This window comes from Salvelinus sp. IW2-2015, linkage group LG9 (genome assembly GCF_002910315.2).
Source record: "Salvelinus sp. IW2-2015 linkage group LG9, ASM291031v2, whole genome shotgun sequence".
Lineage (NCBI taxonomy): Eukaryota > Metazoa > Chordata > Actinopteri > Salmoniformes > Salmonidae > Salvelinus > Salvelinus sp. IW2-2015.
In genome coordinates, this window is record NC_036849.1 from 20,353,615 (window position 1) to 20,361,681 (window position 8,067).

General features: G+C 46.9%; 1 pseudogene; it reads right to left on the reverse strand.

The window, feature by feature from the left end:
* LOC111969024 (polycomb protein SUZ12-like) overlaps nt 1–8,067 on the reverse strand; it is a 31,646-nt pseudogene that overhangs the window by 14,814 nt on the left and 8,765 nt on the right.

Consider the following 8,067-nt stretch of genomic DNA (forward strand, 5'->3'; position numbering starts at 1 on the left):
AGAGGGAGGGAAACATGTACCATGTTTAAGAGGATCTTTAACGTATACCATGTTTAAAGGGATTCTTTAACGTATTACCATGTTAAAGGGATTCTAACGTTACCATGTTTAAAGGGGATATACCATGTTTAAAGGGATACTTTAACGTATACCATGTTTAAAGGGATACTTCAGGATTTTGGTAATGAGGCCCTTTGTCTACTTCCCCAGAAATCAGATGAACTCGTGGATACTACTTTTATTTCTCGGTGTCCAGTATGAAGGATGTTGCTAACTATCACTGGCGCAATTGCTAACTAATGTTCGCTAGCAGATATCACTGACTTCCAGTCATTGTGCTAACGCTAGTTAGCATTGGCTCACAAAACTACCTCTAACTTCCTTTATACCAGACACAAAGACATAAAAATGATATTCATTTAAACATGGTATATGTTAAAGTATCCCTTTAAGTTGACACCATTCAGTGAGCTTCTACAGATTACAACAGTCTGTCTGTGTGCGCGTGCGTCGTCCGGCCCGTGTCTCACCTACGGTCTGAGTGGGTCTGAGGGAGCAGGGCCTAGGGTCGGAGGTCAGGCTGCTAGCGTCAGCGTTCCGCGTGGCGAGGGGTTTGGCCACAGGGGCCGTCGACCTATCACCGGGCTCGCCTGTCCAACGCAGCGTGAACTGGAGAGTAGGACCCTTGGAGAACGTCTCAAACGGAGGGAGGAGCTACAGAAAGTGGGGGAGGGAGAGAGAGACAAAGACATGAGTAAAAGGAAGTGCTGATCTCTTCCTGTCTGTTCAGAGAGGAAGACCAGGGGCCTGGGAGCAGGAATTACACACTAGTGATGCACCGTATACAAAACTGCTGTACTTTTTTGATACAATAATTTTTATTTTTGGTACTTCTGCCAAATGTGTCTCACGGATCAAATCTGTTTATCAACGCAGTCGATGTCCCCCACGGAGTGCACCGTGCCTGCCCCACTTAGCCTGTACTGGGAGTCTGGGCTGCACCGTGCCTGTCCCACTTAGCCTGTACTGGGAGTCTGGGCTGCATCATGTTAGCTCTCCACTTAGCCTGGGAGTCTGGGCTGCATCATGTTAGCTCTCCACTTAGCCTGTACTGGGAGTCNTGGGAGTCTGGGCTGCATCATGTTAGCTCTCCACTTAGCCTGTACTGGGAGTCTGGGCTGCATCATGTTAGATACCGGTAGCTGCATCATGTTAGATACCGGTAGCTTCCAGCTTTGTAGGCTAACTTTCCATGCTAGCTGACAGCTAAAGCTAACATTCCACTACCACTAGTGGGTCATACGTAGGACCTATTTCAAATGTGAATTCACATCATTTTATGATTAATCATTTAAAAGATGTTTTAAAAGATGGCTATTTAAACGTTTTTACATTTGTCACATTCCTATTATAAATGTAATGATATTGAACCTCTAAGATGCCTAACTATTGAACAGAGCAGTAGCTGAGTTAATCTGTCTGGATCAAGAGGCATTCTGGGACTTTGGTTAATATACCTTTTATTTATTTACATTTTTTATTTAACCTTTTTTTTACCTAGGCAAGTCAGTTAAGAACTAATTCTTATTTACAGTGACGGCCTACCAAAAAGCAAAAGGCCTCCTGCGGGGACGGGGGCTGCGATTTAAAATAAAAATATATAAAAATATAGGACAAAACACACATCACGACAAGAGAGACAACACAACACTAAATAAAGAGACTTAAGACAACAATATAGCAAGGCTGCAACACATGACAACCCTGGTATCGTTTTGGTATTGAGTAACGTGATACTAAACCTGGTATCGTTTTGGTATTGAGTAACGTGATACTAAACCTGGTATCCCTGGGTAATGGTTTTTGCGTATTGGTTAGTAACGTGATACTAACCTGGTATCGGTTTTTGGTATTGAGTAACGTGATACTAAACTGGTATCGTTTTGGTATTGAGTAACGTTGATACTAACCTGGTATGGTTTTGGTATGAGTAACGTGATACTAAACTGGTATGGTTTTGGTAATGTGAAGTAACGTGATATCTAAACCTGGTATGGTTTTGGTAGGTTGAGTATAGCGTGATACTAACCCTTGGTATGTTTTGGTGTTGAAGTAACGTGATACAAACCTGGTAAGGTTTTGGTGTTGAGTAACGTGATACCTAACCCTGGTATCGTTTTGGTGTTGAGTAACGTGATACTAAACTGGTATGGTTTTGGTGTTGAGTAACGTGATACTAAACCTGGTATGTTTTGGTATTGAGTAACGTGATACTAAAACCTGGTATGGTTTTGGTATTGAGTAACGTGATACTAACCCTGGTATCGGTTTTTGGTGGTTGTGAGTAACGTGATACTAAACCTGGTATAGGTTTTGGTGTTGAGTAACGGTGATACTAAACCTCTGGTATCGTTTTGGTGTTGAGTAAACGTGATACTAAACCTGGTATCGTTTTGGTGTTGAGTAACGTGATACTAAACTGTATTGGTTTTGGTATTGAGTACGTGATACTAAACTGGTAATTGTTTTGGTATTTGAGTAACGTGATGAACTAAAACCTGGTATGGTTTTGGTGTTGAGTAACCGATGAATACTAAACCTGGTATCGTTTTGGTATTGAGTAACGTGATACTAACCTGGTATGGTTTGGTAGTTGAGTAACGTGATACTAAACCTTGGTATTGTTTTGGTGTTGAGTAACGTGATACTAAACCTGGTTGAAGTCCAAACTCTGGTCTGGTGACAACACACACGCACCTTTCCATCCAGGTTGGTTTCCCAGGTAGCTCTCTTCTTGTTGACAGGACAGTCCACCATCTGCTGCATAGACACCTCATACTCTCCATCTAACAACTGCAGACGCCTACACACACACACACAAACATTAACAGCAAACGGATACAGCCCATCCCAACAACTGCAGACGCCTACACACAACACACACATTAACAGCAACAGATACAGCCCGTCCAACAACTGCAGACGCCTACACACACACATTAAAGCAAACGATACAGCCCATCCCAACAACTGCAGACGCCTACACACACACACATTAAAGCAACAGATACAGCCCATCCAACAACTGCAGACGCCTACACACACACACACTTACACAGCATTAACTTCGACCGAAAGGAGGAAGGGACATTGCCGTCTTCCAGAGCTTCAAAACGGTGATGCAGAGTGAGTCGGTTTTTTTGTGAAGGTGATTTCTTCACCGCAGTTGTTGTGAACAACCCCAGAGTCCGCCAGAGACGTGGACGCGCCCCAAGTCCGCCAGAACGTGGAAGCGCCCCAAGTCCGCCAGAGAGTGGACGCCCCAGAGCGCCAGACGACGTGGAACAGCCCCAGTCGCCAGAGACGTGACAGCCCCAGAGCGAGACGTGGAACAGCCCCACAGTCCGCCAGAGACGTGGAACCAAGCCCCAGGTCCCCAGAGACGTGGAACCAGCCCCACAGGTCCGCCAGAGACGTGGAACAGAGCCCAGAGTCGGCCAGAGACGTGGAGACGAAGCCCCACAGTCCGCCAGAACTGTGGAACGCGCCCCACAGTCCGCCAGAGACGTGGAACGCGCCCCACAGTCCGCCAGAACGTGGAACGCGCCCCACAGGCCGCCAGAGACGTGGAACGCGCCCCAACAGTCCACAGAGACGTGGAACGGCCCCACAGTCCGCCAGAGGACGTGGAACAGCCCCACAGGCGCCAGACGTGGAACGAAGCCCCAAGTCCGCAGAGACGTGGAACAGCCCCACCAGTCCGCCAGAGACGTGGAACGAGCCCCACAGTCCGCCAGAGACGTGGAACGGTCAAGCACCAGTCCGCCAGAGAATGTGTGCGCGTCATGCAGTTAGGCGGAGCAATTTGAAGGCAAAGAAGACAGAGTGGGTTTTGTGGGTAGTGTAAAGAACAGGAATGTAAACGACATCTAACAAAAGAACACACCCACACACAGTCCGATTACGACGTTCGAACTGCGTGTGTACTGTGGTGGTGTTGTGTGTCATGGCATGTGTGTACCTGTTCTTATCAAACACAGTCATCAGTTCTGTAGCTACGAACGTTTGTTTATTACATGTCTCTATACTGTTGCAAATTCAGTAGTCTGACGGTGGGAGCTTTCTCTTCATTCCTGTTACACACATCCTCTGTAGCAATAGAAGACTGGGGTTAACACACAGCACATCCTCTGTACATACAAGACTGGGTTAACACCACACACACATCCTCTGTACCAATACAAGACTGGGGTTAACACACACACTCCTCTGTTACCAATACAAGATGGTTAACACACACACACATCCTTGGTACAAACAGACTGGGGTTAACACCACACACACACATCTCTGGTACCAATTTACAAGAACTGGGGTTAACACACACACACACACAACATCCTACTGTAACCAATACAGGACTGGGTTCACAACACACACAATCCCCTGTACCAATACAAGACTGGGGTTTTCACACACAGCAACTCCTCTATGTACAATACAAGACTGGGGTTAACACACACACACATCCTCTGTACCAATACAAGACTGGGGTTTAACACACACACATCCTCTGTACCAATTACAAGACTGGGGTTAAACAGCACACAACTCTCTGTACCAATACATAGACTGGGGTTAACACACACACTACATCCTCTGTACCAATACAAGACTGGGTTCAACACACCACACAATCCTCTGTACCAATAACAAGACTGGGGTTCACACATTCCACACCATCTCTGTACCAATACAAGAGACTGGGGTTCACACACACACATTCTCTGTACCAATACGAAGACTGGGTTTAACACACACCAATCCTCTGTACCAATTACAAGACTGGGTTAACACACACACATCCTCTGTTACCGAATACAGGAGCTGGGGTTCCACACACGAGCTTCCTTTGTACTCAATACAACGACTGTGGGTTAACACACACTACACATCTCTGTACCAATATACAAGACTGCGGGTTTCACAACCACACAAGCACCCATCCTCTGTACCAATACATACTGGGTGCTAACACACACACAATCCTCTGTACGCAATACAACGACTGGGGTTAACAGCACACACTACATCCTCTTCCAATACAAGACTGGGTTAGACACACACACACAACCTCCTGTACCAATACGCTATGATCTGGGGTTAACTACACACACACATCTCCTGTACCAGTACATAGACTGGGGTTAACGACCACCACACACTCCTCTTGTTACCAAGTTACAGACTGGGGATTCACACACTACACACACAGAAACCACATCCTCTGTACCCATACAAGACTGGGGTTAACACTACAGCATCATCCGTCGCTACATATACAAGACTGGGGGTTTATACACAACGACTACTACACATTATCCGTCGTGTACAATACAAGATGGGGTTAACACACACACATCCTCTGTACCAATACAAGACTGGGTTCACACACACAATCCTCTGTCCAATTACATAGACTGGGGTTTAACACACGCACACACACCACACACCTCCTCTGTACCAATACAAGAACTGGGGTTCACACACACACACACAACAATCCTCTGTACCAATTACAGACTGGGGTAACACACACAACATCCCTCTGTAACCAATACACGACTGGGGTTTAACACACACACATCCTCTGTACCAATACAAGACCTGGGGTTCACACACACCACACGATCCTCTGTACCAATACAAGACTGGGTGTTTAAACACACACACACATGCCTCTTGTACAATACAGATACTGGGGTTAAACACACACATCCCTCTGTACCAATAGCAAGAACTGGGGTTTTAACACACACACATCCTCTGTACCAATACAAGACTGGGGTTAACACAACACACATCCTCTGTACCAATACAAAGACTGGGGTCCACACACACACATCCTCTGTACGGCAATACAAGACTGGGGTTAACACACACACGACATCCTCTGTACAATACAAGACTGGGGTTAAACACACACACACATCCTCTGTAAACAATACAAGACTGTCGGGGGGGGGTGGTGGGGGGGGGGGTGGGTTAACACACCCACACATCCTCTGTACCAATCAGACTGGGGTTAACACACACACCACATCCTCTGTACCCATAAAGACTGGGGGTTACACACACATCATCTCTGTACCATACAAGACTGGGGTTCACAACACACACACACACACACAGTCCTCTGTACCACTAGCAAGCCTGGGTTCACACACACACACATCCTCTGTACCAATACAAGACTGGGGTTTTTAACACACACACACATCCTCTGTACCAATCCAAGACGGGGTTCACACACACAACACCACACACATCCTCTGTACCAATACAAGACTGGGGTTCACAACACACACAAATCCTCTGTACCAATACAAAGACTGGGGTTAACACACCACACACATCCTCTGTCACCAATTACAAGACTGGGTTAACACACACCCAACATCTCTGTACCAATACAAGACTGGGGTTCACACACACACACACTACACAACATCCTCTGTACCAATACAAGACTGGGGTTAACACACACACACCATCTCTGTACCCAATTTACAAGAAACTGGGGTTAACACACACACATCCTCTGTACCAATACAAGATGGGGTTAACACACCACATCCTCTGGTACCAATACAAGACTGGGGGTTAACCACACACACACACACATCCTCTGTACCAAATCAAGACTGAGGGTTAAACACCACACACACACACATCCTCTGTCAATACAAAGAACTGGGGTTCACACAACACACACACACAACATCCTCCTTACCAGATACAAGACTGGCGGTTCACCACACACATCCTCTGTACAATAACAAGACTGGGGTTAACACACACAACATCCTCTGGTACCAATACAAGACCTGGGGGTTAACACCACACACGTAATGGTCTGAAACACAGACTGGAGTTCCCCACACCCACCATCTATCTCCTACTTGACATGTAGTGTGACTAACTTCAGCACTAAGCCTACCTATATTCTCATGGTCTGTCCATTGATCCAGTCCGTTGTGCTGCGTCCTGCCTGGTCCAGACCAGCTCTGAACAACAGGGAGAGGAACTTGACCCGTGTGGCCGTTGCCTGGGCATCAAACTCCTACTGGACACCACCAGAGAAGGACAGGAGCCTGCTGGCGCTAGACTGCTGGAAGTGCATGCTGTCTGGGTTCAGAGGCACCTGCCTTTCTTCCTGTAGGAACCTGCTTCACTGGACAGCTCACATCCTGGAGGCGGGAGAGAGGACGGGGGAGTGCAATGTGTACGGGAGAAGAAACGGGGGAGTGGAAATGTGTTACGGGAGAGAACGGGGAGTGGAAATGTGTACGGCGAGAGACAACGGGGGAGTTGGAAATTTGTGTACGGGAGAAGAAACGGGGGAAAGTGAAATGTGGTACGGGAGAGAAACGCGGGGAGTTGGGAAATGTTGGTACGGAGAGAAACGGGGAAGTGAAATGTGTACGGGCAGAGAAACGGGGGAGTTGGAAATGTGTACGGGGAGAAAACGGGGGAGTGGAAATGTGTACGGGAGAGAAGCGGGGGAGTGGAAATGTGTACGGGAGAGAAACGGGGGAGTGGATAATGTGCGGGAAGAGAAACGGGGGGGTGGAAATGGTTGTACGGGAAGAGGAAACGGGGGGTGGAACTTGTGGTACGGGAGTAGTGGGACAAAAGGGAGAGAAGAGGATGAGAGAGATCCGAGAAATAGAGGGATAAATGATAAGAATGTTGACACACACAGCACACTTACTTTTTGTTCATTTAGCAGATGCTCTCAACCTTCTCTCTCTCTCTTACTTCCCTTCTGGTGACAGGACTTTAACCAGCAGCACCTCCAGAGAAACAAGAGTTCTGCTCATTCTCTGAGCGCAACTGATGACTTCTCTGTAGAGGGAATAAGAAGACAGTAACGTCAGGAATTAGAAGGAGAATAAGAAGACAGTAACCGTCCAGGATTAGAGGAATAAGAAGACAGTAAACCGTCAGGATAGAGGAGATAAGAAAGACAGTAACCGTCAGGAATTAGAGGGGAATAGACAGACA